General features: G+C 46.8%; 1 protein-coding gene and 1 pseudogene across 1 annotated transcript in view; both read right to left on the reverse strand.

Moving 5' to 3' along the window:
* Positions 1-17,618, reverse strand: part of MLST8 (MTOR associated protein, LST8 homolog) — a 79,758-nt gene that overhangs the window by 25,425 nt on the left and 36,715 nt on the right. The window lies entirely within an intron of this gene.
* LOC134946677 (U2 spliceosomal RNA) lies at positions 1,439-1,610 on the reverse strand (annotated as a pseudogene).

Genomic DNA, 17,618 nt, shown 5'->3' on the forward strand with positions numbered 1-17,618 from the left:
ATTCGGTATATCCAACGGACCAGTGGAATCTGAGGAAGTTGGTTCTCCCCCACTGAGAACAAGACCACCCGACTCCCTGAGCCCTGCAGAGGACATATCGGAAGTACGAATTCCAGGTGGACAAATGCCTTCTAAAAGAATACATATTTCATTGATATTTATTATAAATAGCACATTTTTTAGCAGTCATACTCAGAATGAGAACCCATGACCTGTTATACTGAAGGCAGACACCTTACTGCTAGAGCTATTTGCTCCTGCCTGCAAGGCACGCTTTGATTTGAAATCAGAATTCCACAAATCGCAATCAAAATGAATATATGGGCGTCATAGACAGGGCAGAGATGCAGGATTGAATAGAAATAGAATCCAAGAAAACAACATTGACAGAGGATAGAGCTTCAGAGACCTAATCTGTCAATGGATAATTTGAAAAGGATCATCTTATACAATAATGGACAACTTGCATTATGTAATCTGCAACCGCTCTAAGATGAACGCATTAGTCAGGATAGGGTGTAGGAATATTCCTGTCAGAATGAATACCAATTTAATAACCGCCTCACTGTTGTCAATCTGCGGTGATTCAAGGTCACAAACTGTACTTTAGGAAAGACCATTGTCTTAGGCCACCACATGATGGATGCGTCCGCTAATTATTAGTGGAACCTCCATCAGGTCAGTGTCTTCATCAGTGAAAGGATAAAGAAACACTCTCTGTAAATGTGAGCTATCGGATCTGAAGCGACAATATTGTGTACTAGAGACAGACGCATTACCCTGGAAACATGAACCGCTACATCGTCCCAACGTGAGGGAAGAGGTGGAAACCAATTAATTCAGTAGTCTATTTCTTATTCCTATCCTGAAGCATCCTCCTTGACAGGATTTATTTTATTAATTTTTTGAGATAAAGCCTCAAAATGTGGATCAGAACCAAGAACGAAATAGAGGGAGGTGTAGTACTCCGCCAATTGGCGGTACAGCCTGAGGACGCAATCATCCTGCTTAAGGAAGCCATCTCAGACAGACACCAGGAAGTATAAAACTAAGACCTGCCTTAAAAATGACCATAACTAGAGATCATAACAACTAGGACAAATGATTGTCCTTTGAAGTAACTGAGCTATAGTGTCTGTCAAGGACCTGACTCACTGCACAGTATAAGCTGCGTAAGGAGCGTTTAGCTCTGTGCAGCCATTTTGGCAATTTATAGGTACATAGTGCATTAGAAAATAGTCTGTCTTGTGTCTTGACATAGAAATAACGAAAGGAAAACAGACTACCAACAATCACTGATTTAGGCGAAAGTATTGACCACAAAGTATTTTACATTAACTCAGCCATTAACATTTTACCAAGGTTTGTGGGCTAAGCAGTAAACAGAGTACCAGTCCCTTGTCATAGTGCAAGCAAAGGCAGACTCTGACAATAGCGGTATTTGTGTACTGGTCCTGGACGCACTGCAATACCAGGTCAATGTATAAAGTGGACAGAGCAAGCTCCTCTTCTATCTTACTAAAAATTCATGTAATATATGGTCCCTAAATAGGGAGCGTATCAGATATTAAACTGATAAAAACAGATTTCTCTTACGTCCTAGAGGATGCTGGGGACTCCGTAAGGACCATGGGGTATAGACGGGCCCTGCAGGAGACTTGGGCACCTATAAAGAACTTTTAGTATGGGTTTGCACTGGCTCCTCCCTCTATGCCCCTCCTCCAGACCTCAGTTAGATCTTGTGCCCAGAGGAGATAGGGTGCATTACAGGGAGCTCTCCGGAGTTTTCTGTTTAAAAGAATTTTGTTAGGTTTTTTATTTTCAGGGAGCACTGCTGGCAACAGGCTCCCTGCACCGTGGGACCGAGGAGAGAGAAGCAGACCTACTTAAATGATAGGATCTGCTTCTTAGGCTACTCGACACCATTAGCTCCAGAGGGAGTCGGTACACAGGTCTCACCCTGGGGTTCGTCCCGGAGTCGCGCCGCCGTCCTCCTCGCAGAGCCGGAAGATAGAAGCCGGGTGAGTATGAGAAGAAGAGAAGACTTCAAGGCAGCAGAAGACTTCAGATCTTCATGAGGTAAGCGTGCAGCGGTAACGCTGCGCGCCATTGCTCCCACACAACACACACAGGCACAGATGGATGCAGGGCGCAGGGGAGGGGGGCGCCCTAGGCAGCAATAAACCTCATTTTTTGCACAACTATATATACAGTGGGGTTTGAAAGTTTGGGCACCCCAGGCAAAAATTAATTTTAATGTGCAAAAAGAAGCCAAGGAAAGATGGAAAAATCTCCAAAAGGCATCAGATTACAGATTAGACATTCTTATAACATGTCAAACAAAGTTTGATTTTATTTCCATTATTTACACTTTCAACAGAACAGAAAACAAAAAATGGCGTCTGCAAAAGTTTGGGCACCCTGCAGAGTTAATACCTTGTACTGCCCCCTTTGGCAAGTATCACAGCTTGTAAATGCTTTTTGTAGACAGCCAAGAGTCTTTCAATTCTTGTTTGAGGTATCTTCGCCCATTCTTCCTTACAAAAGTCTTCCAGTTCTTTGAGATTCTTGGGCTGTCTGTGACGCACTGCTCTTTTAAGGTCTATCCATAGATTTTCAATTATGTTGAGGTCAGGAGATTGTGAAGGCCATGGCAAAACCTTCAGTTTATGCCTCTTGATGTAATCCACTGTGGATTTTGAGGTGTGTTTAGGATCATTATCCATTTGTAGAAGCCAGCATCTCTAGAACTTCAGCTTTTTCACAGATGGCATCAAATTAGCGTCCAAAATTTGCTGGAATCTTATTGAATCCATTTTTCCTTCTACACGTGAAATGTTCCCTGTGCCACTGGCTGCAATACAACCCAAAGCATGATTGATCCACCCCCATGCTTAACAGTTGGACAGAGGTTCTTTTCATTAAATTCTGTGCCCTTCCTTCTCCAAACGTACCTTTGCTCATTCCGGCCAAAAAGTTCTATTTTAACCTCATCGGTCCACAGAACTTTATTCCAAATTGCATCAGGCTTGTCTATATGTTCATTTGCAAACTTCAAACGCTGATTTTTGTGGTGAGAACGTAGAAGAGGTTTTCTCCTGATGACTCTTCCATGAAGACCATATTTGTACAAGTATCTCTTTATAGTGGAATAGTGTACCACAACTCCAGTGTCTGCCAGATCTTCCTGGAGGGATCGTGCAGTCAAACGTGGATTTTGACTTGCTTTTCTCACAATCCTGCAAGCTGTTCTGTCTGATATTTTTCTTGGTCTTCCAGATCTTGCTTTAACTTCCACTGTTCCTGATGACTGCCATTTCTTAATTACATTCCGAACAGAGTTTATGGGCATCTGATAACGCTTTGCTATCTTCTTATAGCCTTCTCCTGCTTTGTGAGCATCAACTATTCTCAGTTTCAGTGTTCTACACAACTGCTTAGAGGAACCCATGGTGCTGATTGTTGGAGCAAGGTCAAATGAGTCTGGGCTTTTAAAACCTTTGAGACTGACATCACCTGGTCATTCCAGATGATGATTGACAACAATCCATGACACTGCCAGGTCTCAGCTGTCCAAAGGGGGCAGTACAAGATATTAACTCTGCAGGGTGCCCAAACTTTTGCAGACGCCAATTTTTGTTTTCTGTTCTTTTGAAAGTGTAAATTATGGAAATAAAATCAAACTTTTTTTGACATGTTATAAGAATGTCTAATCTGTAATTTGATGCCTTTTGGAGATTTTTCCATCTTTCCTTGGCTTCTTTTTGCACATTAAAATGAATTTTTGCCTGGGGTGCCCAAACTTTCAAACCCCACTGTATTAGGCTGCGGAAGCAGAAAATAGCCGATCCCCCGCCATTTTTATGAAATTGAAGCGGGACCGAAGCCCGCCGCTGGAGGGGGCGGAGCTTGATCCCTCAGCACTAACCAGCGCCATTTTCTCCACAGAAGCTGCAGAGAATGCTGGCTCCCCGGACTCTCCCCTGCTGAACGCATCAGAGAGCTGAAAAAAAAGAGGAGGGGGGGCACATTTCAAGCGCAGTGAGTGGTAATAACATTGGCATTATGTATATAAAAGCGCTATCTGGATTTTCCAGTGTCAGTTGGGCGCTGGGTGTGTGCTGGCATACTCTCTCTCTGTCTCTCCAAAGGGCCTGGTTGGGGAATTGTCCCCGTATAGTTATATCCCTGTGTGTGTGGGGGGTCGGTACGTGCGTGTCGGCATGTCTGAAGCGGAAGGCTTATCAAAGGAGGAGGTGGAGGAGATGAGTGGTGTGTCCCCGTCGGCAGTGCCGACTCAGGAATGGATGGATATGTGGCATATGTTAAATGCAAGTGTAGCGTCATTGCATAAGAGGCTAGACAAAGCAGAATCCAGGGAGACATCAGGGGGTCAATCCACGGATTGGACCGACTCACAGGGCCTGTCAGGGTCTCAAAAGCGTCCCTTGTCACAAATTGTGGACACAGATACCGACACGGACTCTGATTCCAGTGTCGACTATGATGATGCTAGATTGCACCCTAGGGTGGCAAAAACTATTCAGTATATGATTATTGCAATAAAAGATGTTTTGCATATCACAGACGACCCCTCTGTTCCCGACACGAGGGTGCGCATGTATAAGGAAAAGAAACCTGTGGTAAACTTTCCTCCTTCTCATGAACTTAATGAGTTATTTGAAAAAGCTTGGGAATCTCCAGATAAGAGACTGCAGATTCCCAAAAGGGTTCTTATGGCGTACTCTTTCCCTACACAGGACAGGGCACGTTGGGAATCCCCGCCCATAGTGGACAAGGCTCTAACACGCCTGTCCAAGAAGGTGGCGCTGCCGTCTCCAGATACAGCGGCCCTCAAGGACCCTGCGGACCGCAGGCAGGAGACTACATTAAAGTCTATTTATACACATACTGGTACTTTACTTAGACCGGCAATTGCGTCGGCATGGGTATGTAGTGCAGTTGCAGCTTGGACAGATACCCTGTCAGTTGACCTTGATACCCTAGATAGGGATACTATTTTGCTGATTTTAGCACATATTAAAGACGCAGTCTTATATATGAGAGACGCTCAAAGAGACATTGGATTGTTGGGTTCCAGAGCATATGCCATGGCTATTTCAGCGAGACGATCCTTATGGACCCGCCAATGGACGGGTGATGCGGATTCAAAAAAGCATATGGAGGTTTTACCCTATAAGGGTAAGGTGTTGTTTGGGGATGGGCTCGCGGACCTGGTTTCCACAGCTACCGCAGGTAAATCTACCTTTTTACCTTTTGTTCCCCAACAACAAAAGAAAACTCCACAGTATCAGATGCAGTCCTTTCGGTCGCAAAAGCCCAGAAGAGGTTGGGGCTCCTCCTTCCTTGCCAGAGGTAAGGGTAGAGGGAAAAGAACACCTGCAGCGGCGGGTTCCCAGGAACAGAAGTCCTCCCCGGCTTCTACAAAATCCACTGCATGACGCTGGGGCTCCCCTGCGGGAGTCCGCACCGGTGGGGGCAAGCCTTCGACTCTTCAGCAAGGTCTGGGTTCGGTCAGATGTAGATACTTGGGCAATAGAGATAGTTTCCCAAGGCTACAAGCTGGAATTCGAAGAGGTGCCCCCATGCCGATTTTTCAAGTCGGCCTTACTAGCTTCTACCCCAGACCGGGAAGTAGTGTTAGCTGCAATTCAAACACTGTGTCAACAGCAAGTGATTATCGGGGCTCCCCTGAGCCAACAGGGAAAAGGGTACTATTCGACCCTCTTTGTGGTCCCGAAGCTGGATGGTTCGGTCAGGCCCATTTTAAATCTAAAATCCCTAAATCTGTACTTGAAACGTTTCAAATTCAAGATGGAATCACTCAGAGCTGTAATAGCCAGCCTGGAAGGGGGGGATTTTATGGTGTCACTGGACATAAAGGATGCTTACCTTCATGTCCCCATATATCCCGCTCATCAGGAGTACCTGAGATTCGCGGTACAGGATTCTCATTTCCAGTTTCAGACGTTGCCGTTTGGGCTTTCAACGGCCCCGAGGATTTTCACCAAGATAATGGCGGAGATGATGGTGATCCTGCGCAGGCAAGGAGTCACAATTTTCCCATACTTGGACGATCTCCTGATAAAGGCGAGATCCAAAGATCAATTACTGAAGAACGTGTCCCTCTCTCTGAGAGTGCTCCAGCAACACTGTTGGATTCTCAATCTGCCAAAGTCACAGTTGGTTCCAACAACTCGACTAGCCTTCCCAGGCATGATACTAGACACGGAACGAAAGAAGGTTTTTCTTCCGTTGGAAAAAGCCCAGGACCTCCAGAACATGGTCAGAGACCTGCTAAAGCCAAAAAGAGTGTCAGTTCATCAATGCACTCGAGTTCTGGGGAAAATGGTGGCAGCCTACGAGGCCATTCCCTTCGGCAGGTTCCATGCGAGGACGTTTCAATGGGATCTTCTGGACAAGTGGTCCGGGTCCCATCTACAAATACATCAGAAAATAACACTGTCCCCCAGGGCCAGGGTGTCTCTCCTATGGTGGCTGCAAAGTGCTCACCTTCTAGAGGGTCGCAGGTTCGGCATTCAGGACTGGGTTCTGGTGACCACGGACGCGAGCCTCCGAGGATGGGGAGCAGACACCCAAGGAAGAAACTTTCAAGGACTATGGTCAAGCCAGGAGTCCTGTCTGCACATCAACGTGCTGGAATTAAGGGCCATATACAACGGCCTTCGACAAGCGGAGGGTTTTCTTCGCAACCTACCGGTTCTGATTCAATCAGACAATGTCACAGCCGTGGCTCATGTGAACCGCCAAGGCGGGACAAGGAGCAGAGTCGCAATGGCGGAAGCCACCAGGATTCTTCGCTGGGCGGAAAATCACGTAAGCGTTCTGTCAGCTGTCTTCATTCCGGGAGTGGGCAACTGGGAAGCAGACTTCCTCAGCAGACACGATCTCCATCCAGGAGAGTGGGGACTTCATCAAGAAGTCTTTGCAGAGATAACGGGTCTCTGGGGAGTTCCTCAAATAAACATGATGGCGTCATGCCTCAACAAGAAGCTTCGGAGGTATTGTGCCAGTTCCCGGGACCCTCAGGCAATAGCTGTAGACGTTCTGGTAACGCCATGGGTGTTCCAGTCAGTCTATGTGTTTCCTCCTCTGCCTCTCATCACAAAGGTGTTGAGGATCATAAGGCTGAAAAGAGTACAGACAATACTCATTGTTCCAGACTGGCCTTGAAAGGCCTGGTACTCAGAACTTCAGGAGATGCTCGCAGAAGATCCTTGGCCTCTTCCACTAAGGGAGGACCTGTTACAGCAGGGACCCTGCACGTTCCAAGACTTACCGCGGTTACGTTTGACGGCATGGCGGTTGAACGCCGGATCCTAGCTGAGAAGGGTATTCCGGAGGAGGTCATACCTACTCTAATAAAGGCTAGGAAGGAGGTGACGGCGAAACATTATCACCGTATCTGGAGGAAGTATGTATCTTGGTGTGAAGCCAGGAATGCTCCTACAGAAGATTTCCATCTGGGCCATTTTCTCCACTTTCTACTAGGGATGAGCGGGTTCGGTTCCTCTGAATCCGAACCCGCCCGAACTTCAGTTTTTTCTTCACGGGTCCGAGCGACTCGGATCTTCCCGCCTTGCTCGGTTAACCCGAGCGCGCCCGAACGTCATCATCCCGCTGTCGGATTCTCGCGAGGCTCGGATTCTATCGCGAGACTCGGATTCTATATAAGGAGCCGTGCGTCGCCGCCATTTTCACACGTGCATTGAGATTCATAGGGAGAGGACGTGGCTGGCGTCCTCTCCGTTTAGAGAAGAGAGTGAGACAGTAGAGAGAGACACAGTAGTAGTAATTTTGGGGAGCATTATTAGGAGGAGTACTACTATACTACTACTACTTGCTGAAGTGATATAGATTAGATAGTGTGACTGTATTAACTATCTGACTTGTGGGGGAGACACTGACAGTGGGGAGCAGTTAGAGTCTGAGAGCAGGACTCAGGAGTACATATAACGTACAGTGCACACTTTTGCTGCCAGAGTCAGTGCCACACTGCCATTGTGACCACACTGACCACCAGACCAGTATAATATATTTTGTTATTGTCTGCTTAGGAGTACTACTTGCAAGTTGCTGATAGTGTGACCAGTGACCTGACCACCAGTTTAATAATCAATCACCACCAGTTTAATATATATATATATATATATATATATATATATATATATATATATATATATAATTGTATATAATATATATATATATAATATTGTATACCACCTACCCGTGGTTTTTTTTTTTTTCATTCTTCTTTATACATACTACTATAGTAGCTTACTGTAGCAGTCTGCGGTGCTGCTGAGCTGACAGTGTCCAGCAGGTCCGTCATCAGTCATTACATAATAAATATATATACCTGTCCGGCTGCAGTACTAGTGATATTATATATACATATATATTGATTTCATCTCATTATCATCCAGTCTATATTAGCAGCAGACACAGTACGTTAGTCCACGGCTGTAGCTACCTCTGTGTCGGCACTCGGCAGTCCATCCATAATTGTATACCACCTCCCCGTGGTTTTTTTTTTTCTTTCTTCTTTGTACATACTACTATAGTATAGTAGCTTACTGTAGCAGTCTGCGGTGCTGCTGAGCTGACCGTGTCCAGCAGGTCCGTCATCAGTCATTACATAATAAATATACATACCTGTCCGGCTGCAGTACTAGTGATATTATATTGATTTCATCTCATTATCATCCAGTCTATATTAGCAGCAGACACAGTACGGTAGTCCACGGCTGTAGCTACCTCTGTGTCGGCACTCGGCAGTCCATCCATAATTGTATACCACCTCCCCGTGGGTTTTTTTTTTCTTTCTTCTTGATACATACTACTATAGTAGCTTACTGTAGCAGTCTGCGGTGCTGCTGAGCTGACAGTGTCCAGCAGGTCCGTCATCAGTCATCATTACCTAATAAATATATATCTACCTGTCCGGCTGCAGTACTAGTGATATTATATATACATATATATATTGATTTCATATCATTATCATCCAGTCTATATTAGCAGCAGACACAGTACGTTAGTCCACGGCTGTAGCTACCTCTGTGTCGGCACTCGGCAGTCCATCCATAATTGTATACCACCTACCAGTGGTTTTTTTTTTTCTTTCTTCTTGATACATACTACTATAGTAGCTTACTGTAGCAGTCTGCGGTGCTGCTGAGCTGACAGTGTCCAGCAGGTCCATCATCAGTCATTACATAATAAATATATATACCTGTCCGGCTGCAGTACTAGTGATATTATATATATATATATATTGATTTCATCTCATTATCATCCAGTCTATATTAGCAGCAGACACAGTACGGTAGTCCACGGCTGTAGCTACCTCTGTGTCGGCAGTCGCTCGTCCATCCATAAGTATACTAGTATCCATCTCCATTGTTTACCTGAGGTGCCTTTTAGTTGTGCCTATTAAAATATGGAGAACAAAAATGTTGAGGTTCCAAAATTAGGGAAAGATCAAGATCCACTTCCACCTCGTGCTGAAGCTGCTGCCACTAGTCATGGCCGAGACGATGAAATGCCAGCAACGTCGTCTGCCAAGGCCGATGCCCAATGTCATAGTACAGAGCATGTAAAATCCAAAACACCAAATATCAGTAAAAAAAGGACTCCAAAATCTAAAATAAAATTGTCGGAGGAGAAGCGTAAACTTGCCAATACGCCATTTACCACACGGAGTGGCAAGGAACGGCTGAGGCCCTGGCCTATGTTCATGGCTAGTGGTTCAGCTTCACATGAGGATGGAAGCACTCAGCCTCTCGCTAGAAAACTGAAAAGACTCAAGCTGGCAAAAGCACCGCAAAGAACTGTGCGTTCTTCGAAATCCAAAATCCACAAGGAGAGTCCAATTGTGTCGGTTGCGATGCCTGACCTTCCCAACACTGGACGTGAAGAGCATGCGCCTTCCACCATTTGCACGCCCCCTACAAGTGCTGGAAGGAGCACCCGCAGTCCAGTTCCTGATAGTCAGATTGAAGATGTCAGTGTTGAAGTACACCAGGATGAGGAGGATATGGGTGTTGCTGGCGCTGGGGAGGAAATTGACAAGGAGGATTCTGATGGTGAGGTGGTTTGTTTAAGTCAGGCACCCGGGGAGACACCTGTTGTCCGTGGGAGGAATAGGGCCGTTGACATGCCTGGTGAAAATACCAAAAAAATCAGCTCTTCGGTGTGGAAGTATTTCACCAGAAATGCGGACAACATTTGTCAAGCCGTGTGTTGCCTTTGTCAAGCTGTAATAAGTAGGGGTAAGGACGTTAACCACCTCGGAACATCCTCCCTTATACGTCACCTGCAGCGCATTCATAATAAGTCAGTGACAAGTTCAAAAATTTTGGGCGACAGCGGAAGCAGTCCACTGACCAGTAAATCCCTTCCTCTTGTAACCAAGCTCACGCAAACCACCCCACCAACTCCCTCAGTGTCAATTTCCTCCTTCCCCAGGAATGCCAATAGTCCTGCAGGCCATGTCACTGGCAATTCTGACGAGTCCTCTCCTGCCTGGGATTCCTCCGATGCATCCTTGCGTGTAACGCCTACTGCTGCTGGCGCTGCTGTTGTTGCTGCTGGGAGTCGATGGTCATCCCAGAGGGGAAGTCGTAAGCCCACTTTTACTACTTCCACCAAGCAATTGACTGTCCAACAGTCCTTTGCGAGGAAGATGAAATATCACAGCAGTCATCCTGTTGCAAAGCGGATAACTGAGGCCTTGACAACTATGTTGGTGTTAGACGTGCGTCCGGTATCCGCCGTTAGTTCACAGGGAACTAGACAATTTCTTGAGGCAGTGTGCCCCCGTTACCAAATACCATCTAGGTTCCACTTCTCTAGGCAGGCGATACCGAGAATGTACACGGACGTCAGAAAAAGACTCACCAGTGTCCTAAAAAATGCAGTTGTACCCAATGTCCACTTAACCACGGACATGTGGACAAGTGGAGCAGGGCAGGGTCAGGACTATATGACTGTGACAGCCCACTGGGTAGATGTATGGACTCCCGCCGCAAGAACAGCAGCGGCGGCACCAGTAGCAGCATCTCGCAAACGCCAACTCTTTCCTAGGCAGGCTACGCTTTGTTTCACCGGTTTCCAGAATACGCACACAGCTGAAAACCTCTTACGGCAACTGAGGAAGATCATCGCGGAATGGCTTACCCCAATTGGACTCTCCTGTGGATTTGTGGCATCGGACAACGCCAGCAATATTGTGTGTGCATTAAATATGGGCAAATTCCAGCACGTCCCATGTTTTGCACATACCTTGAATTTGGTGGTGCAGAATTTTTTAAAAAACGACAGGGGCGTGCAAGAGATGCTGTCGGTGACCAGAAGAATTGCGGGACACTTTCGGCGTACAGGCACCACGTACAGAAGACTGGAGCACCACCAAAAACGCCTGAACCTGCCCTGCCATCATCTGAAGCAAGAAGTGGTAACGAGGTGGAATTCAACCCTCTATATGCTTCAGAGGTTGGAGGAGCAGCAAAAGGCCATTCAAGCCTATACAATTGAGCACGATATAGGAGGTGGAATGTACCTGTCTCAAGCGCAGTGGAGAATGATTTCAACGTTGTGCAAGGTTCTGCAACCTTTTGAACTTGCCACACGTGAAGTCAGTTCAGACACTGCCAGCCTGAGTCAGGTCATTCCCCTCATCAGGCTTTTGCAGAAGAAGCTGGAGGCATTGAAGGAGGAGCTAAAAGGGAGCGATTCCGCTAGGCATGTGGGACTTGTGGATGGAGCCCTTAATTCGCTTAACAAGGATTCACGGGTGGTCAATCTGTTGAAATCAGAGCACTACATTTTGGCCACCGTGCTCGATCCTAGATTTAAAACCTACCTTGGATCTCTCTTTCCGGCAGACACAAGTCTGCTGGGGTTCAAAGACCTGCTGGTGACAAAATTGTCAAGTCAAGCGGAACGCGACCTGTCAACATCTCCTCCTTCACATTCTCCCGCAACTGGGGGTGCGAGGAAAAGGCTCAGAATTCCGAGCCACCCGCTGGCGGTGATGCAGGGCAGTCTGGAGCGACTGCTGATGCTGACATCTGGTCCGGACTGAAGGACCTGACAACGATTACGGACATGTCGTCTACTGTCACTGCATATGATTCTCTCACCATTGAAAGAATGGTGGAGGATTATATGAGTGACCGCATCCAAGTAGGCACGTCAGACAGTCCGTACTTATACTGGCAGGAAAAAGAGGCAATTTGGAGGCCCTTGCACAAACTGGCTTTATTCTACCTAAGTTGCCCTCCCACAAGTGTGTACTCCGAAAGAGTGTTTAGTGCCGCCGCTCACCTTGTCAGCAATCTGCGTACGAGGTTACTTCCAGAAAATGTGGAGAAGATGATGTTCATTAAAATGAATTATAATCAATTCCTCCGTGGAGACATTGACCAGCAGCAATTGCCTCCACAAAGTACACAGAGAGCTGAGATGGTGGATTCCAGTGGGGACGAATTGATAATCTGTGAGGAGCGGGATGTACACGGTGATATATCGGAGGATGATGATGAGGTGGACATCTTGCCTCTGTAGAGCCAGTTTGTGCAAGGAGAGATTAATTGCTTCTTTTTCGGTGGGGGTCCAAACCAACCCGTCATTTCAGTCACAGTCGTGTGGCAGACCCTGTCACTGAAATGATGGGTTGGTTAAAGTGTGCATGTCCTGTTTATACAACATAAGGGTGGGTGGGAGGGCCCAAGGACAATTCCATCTTGCACCTCTTTTTTCTTTCATTTTTATTTGCGTCATGTGCTGTTTGGGGAGTGTTTTTTGGAAGGGCCATCCTGCGTGACACTGCAGTGCCACTCCTAGATGGGCCAGGTGTTTGTGTCGGCCACTAGGGTCGCTTATCTTACTCACACAGCTACCTCATTGCGCCTCTTTTTTTCTTCTTTGCGTCATGTGCTGTTTGGGGAGTGTTTTTTGGAAGGGCCATCCTGCGTGACACTGCAGTGCCACTCCTAGATGGGCCAGGTGTTTGTGTCGGCCACTAGGGTCGCTTATCTTACTCACACAGCTACCTCATTGCGCCTCTTTTTTTCTTCTTTGCGTCATGTGCTGTTTGGGGAGTGTTTTTTGGAAGGGCCATCCTGCGTGACACTGCAGTGCCACTCCTAGATGGGCCAGGTGTTTGTGTCGGCCACTAGGGTCGCTTACTCACACAGCTACCTCATTGCGCCTCTTTTTTTCTTCTTTGCGTCATGTGCTGTTTGGGGAGTTTTTTTTGGAAGGGCCATCCTGCGGACACTGCAGTGCCACTCCTAGATTGGCCAGGTGTTTGTGTCGGCCACTAGGGTCGCTTAGCTTACTCACACAGCTACCTCATTGCGCCTCTTTTTTTCTTCTTTGCGTCATGTGCTGTTTGGGGAGTGTTTTTTGGAAGGGCCATCCTGCGTGACACTGCAGTGCCACTCCTAGATGGGCCAGGTGTTTGTGTCGGCCACTAGGGTCGCTTAGCTTACTCACACAGCTACCTCATTGCGCCTCTTTTTTTCTTCTTTGCGTCATGTGCTGTTTGGGGAGTGTTTTTTGGAAGGGCCATCCTGCGTGACACTGCAGTGCCACTCCTAGATGGGCCAGGTGTTTGTGTCGGCCACTAGGGTCGCTTAGCTTAGTCATCCAGCGACCTCGGTGCAAATTTTAGGACTAAAAATAATATTGTGAGGTGTGAGGTATTCAGAATAGACTGAAAATGAGTGGAAATTATGGTTTTTGAGGTTAATAATACTTTGGGATCAATATGACCCCCAAATTCTATGATTTAAGCTGTTTTTTAGGGTTTTTTGAAAAAAAACACCCGAATCCAAAACACACCCGAATCCGACAAAAAAAATTCGGTGAGGTTTTGCCAAAACGCGGTCGAACCCAAAACACGGCCGCGGAACCGAACCCAAAACCCGAAAAATTTCAAGTGCACATCCCTACTTTCTACAGACAGGAGTGGATATGGGCCTGAAGTTAGGCTCTGTTAAGGTACAGATTTAGGCCTTATCGATATTCTTTCAGAAGGAATTGGCTTCTCTTCCAGAAGTCCAGACTTTTGTGAAGGGAGTGCTACACATCCAGCCTCCTTTTGTGGCCCCAGTAGCGCCATGGGACCTGAACGTGGTGTTACAGTTCCTTAAGTCACACTGGTTTGAACCCCTTAAAACAGTTGAGTTGAAATTTCTCACCTGGAAGGTGGTCATGTTATTGGCCTTAGCTTCGGCAAGGCGGGTGTCTGAATTGGCGGCATTGTCTCACAAGAGCCCCTACTTGATTTATCATGTGGATAGAGCAGAATTGAGGACTCGTCCTCAATTTTTACCTAAGGTGGTGTCTTCATTTCATATGAACCAACCTATCGTGGTGCCTGTGGCTACGAGTGACTTGGAGGATTCCATGTCCCTCGATGTAGTCAGGGCCTTAAAGATTTATGTAGCTAGGACGGCTAGAACTAGGAAAACAGAGGCTCTGTTTGTTCTGTATGCAGCCAACAAGATTGGCGCGCCTGCTTCAAAGCAGACTATTGCTCGCTGGATCTGTAACACGATTCAGCAGGCTTATGTTACGGCTGGATTGCCGTTACCACATTCAGTAAAGGCCCATTTCACTAGGAAGGTGGGCTCTTCTTGGGCGGCTGCCCGAGGCGTCTTGACATTACAGCTTTGCCGAGCGGCGACTTGGTCGGGTTCAAACACTTTTGCAAAATGATACCCTGGCTGATGAGGACCTAGCATTTGCTCAGTCGGTGCTGCAGAGTCATCCGCACTCTCCCGCCCGATTGGGAGCTTTGGTATAAACCCCATTATCCTTACGGAGTCCCCAGCATCCTCTAGGACGTAAGAGAAAATAAGATTTTAAACCTACCGGTAAATCTTTTTCTCCTAGTCCGTAGAGGATGCTGGGCGCCCTCCTCAGTGCGGAAGATCTGCGAGACTTGTATATAGTTATTGCTTACATAAGGGTTATGTTACAGTTGGAATCGGTCTTGGACCGATGCTGTTGTTTGTTCATACTGTTAACTGGTTTTGGGTATTCCAGGTTATATGGTATGATTGGTGTGGGCTGGTATGAATCTTGCCCTTAGATTAACAAAATCCTTTCCTCGTATTGTCCATCTCCTCTGGGCACAGTTCTCTAACTGAGGTCTGGAGGAGGGGCATTGAGGGAGGAGCCAGTGCACACCCATACTAAAAGTTCTTTATAGGTGCCCAAGTCTCCTGCGGAGCCCGTCTATACCCCATGGTCCTTACGGAGTCCCCAGCATCCTCTACGGACTAGGAGAAAAAGATTTACCGGTAGGTTTAAAATCTTATTATTACACCTGAACTTTGCTAAAAGGCTGAGATAATAAGCAACTATCACTTGCAAATTGATTGCAGTTGGTGGGCTACGTAGTAGAGGCAGTAAAAGTCCCACTATACCAGCTACTGAATAAAGCTATACCACCAATTTGGTGGACTAAATGCTCAACACAGTAATAATCACTATATTTACTGTAGTGCCCATCATTTGTGAGGAGAGGGCGTTGTTTGTGCATGACAACACAGGTAGCATTTTCTAACAAGCAAATATCATGTGTATATTTGGCATAGTTGCTGGGCTGAGTACAGAAACCCGCAATAGTCCCAGAATACTTGCTATTGTGTGTATTATACTATAGGCAGATCACTTGTAACGTTACCACCCTGTGGGCTTGTTACTGATCACAGCAATAGTCCCACTATCTCAGTGCAAAGAATGACAGTGCTCCCCTCCCCCTCATGCTGAGCTGCTGACATGTGATCAGGAGCTTCCTGCTGTGCTGCTGGGGGCAGGGCCTAATCGGGTGAGGCAGTTTAGACTGGTTTGAGGGCGCCAAAACACCTAGCAACTCCCTACAAAAAATAAGATTTTAAACCTACCGGTAAATCTTTTTCTCCTAGTTCGTAGAGGATGCTGGGGGCTCCGCAGGAGACATGAGCACCTAAAAGAACTTTCTAGTATGGTGTGCACTGGCTCCTCCCTCTATGCCCCTCCTCCAGACCTCAGTTAGATAACTGTGCCCAGAGGAGATGGACAATACGAGGAAAGGATTTTGTTAATCTAAGGGCAAGATTCATACCAGCCCACACCAATCATACCATATAACCTGGAATACACATAACCAGTTAACAGTATGAACAAACAACAGTACCGGTCCAAGACCGATTCTAACTGTAACATAACCCTTATGTAAGCAATAACTATATACAAGTATTGCAGATTTTCCGCACTGGGACGGGCGCCCAGCATCCTCTACGGACTAGGAGTAAAAGATTTACTGGTAGGTTTAAAATCTTATTTTCTCTTACGTCCTAGAGGATGCTGGGGACTCTGTAAGGACCATGTGGTTTATACCAAAGCTCCCAATCGGGCGGGAGAGTGCGGATGACTCTGCAGCACCGACTGAGCAAATGCTAGGTCCTCATCAGCCAGGGTATCAAACTTGTAGAATTTTGCAAAAGTGTTTGACCCCGACCAAGTTGCTGCTCGGCAAAGCTGTAATGCCGAGACGCCCCGGGCAGCCGCCCAAGAAGAGCCCACTTTCCTAGTGGAATGGGCCTTTACTGAATGCGGTAACGGCAATCCAGCCGTAACAGAAGCCTGCTGAATCGTGTTACAGATCCAGCGAGCAATAGTCTGCTTCGAAGCAGGCGCGCCAATCATGTTGGCAGCATACAGGACAAACAATGCATCTGTTTTCCTAATTCTAGCCGTCCTGGCTACATACATTTTTAAGGCCCTGACTACATCCATGGACATGGAATCCTCCAAGTCACTCGTAGCCACAGGTACCACAATAGGTTGGTTCATATGAATAGAAGACACCACCTTAGGTAAAAATTGAGGACGAGTCCTCAATTCCGCTCTATCTACGTGAAAAATCAAGTAAGGGCTCTTGTAAGACAAGGCCGCCAATTCTGACACACGCCTCGCAGATGCCAAGGCCAACAACATGACCACCTTCCCGGTGAGAAATTTCAACTCCACCGTTTTAAGGGGATCAAACCAGTGTGATTTAAGGAACTGCAACACCACGTTCAGGTCCCATGGTGCCACTGGGGGCACAAAAGGAGGCTGGATGTGTAGTACTCCTTTTACAAAAGTCTGGAATTCTGGAAGAGAAGCCAATTCCTTCTGAAAGAATATTGACAAGGCCGAAATCTGTAATTTAACAGAGCCTAACTTCAGGCCCATATCAACTCCTGTCTGTAGGAAGTGGAGAAAACGACCCAGATGGAAATCTTCCGTAGGAGCATTCTTGGTTTCACACCAAGAGACATATTTCCGCCAGATACGGTGATAATGTTTCGCCGTCACCTCCTTCCTAGCCTTTATTAGAGTAGGTATGACCTCCTCCGGAATACCCTTCTCCGCTAGGATCCGGCGTTCAACCGCCATGCCGTCAAACGTAACCGCGGTAAGTCTTGGAACATGCAGGGCCCCTGCTGTAACAGGTCTCCCCTTAGAGGAAGAGGCCAGGGATCTTCCGTGAGCATTTCCTGAAGATCTGAGTACTAGGCCCTTCGAGGCCAGTC

This window comes from Pseudophryne corroboree, chromosome 7 (assembly GCF_028390025.1).
Source record: "Pseudophryne corroboree isolate aPseCor3 chromosome 7, aPseCor3.hap2, whole genome shotgun sequence".
Classification (NCBI taxonomy): domain Eukaryota; kingdom Metazoa; phylum Chordata; class Amphibia; order Anura; family Myobatrachidae; genus Pseudophryne; species Pseudophryne corroboree.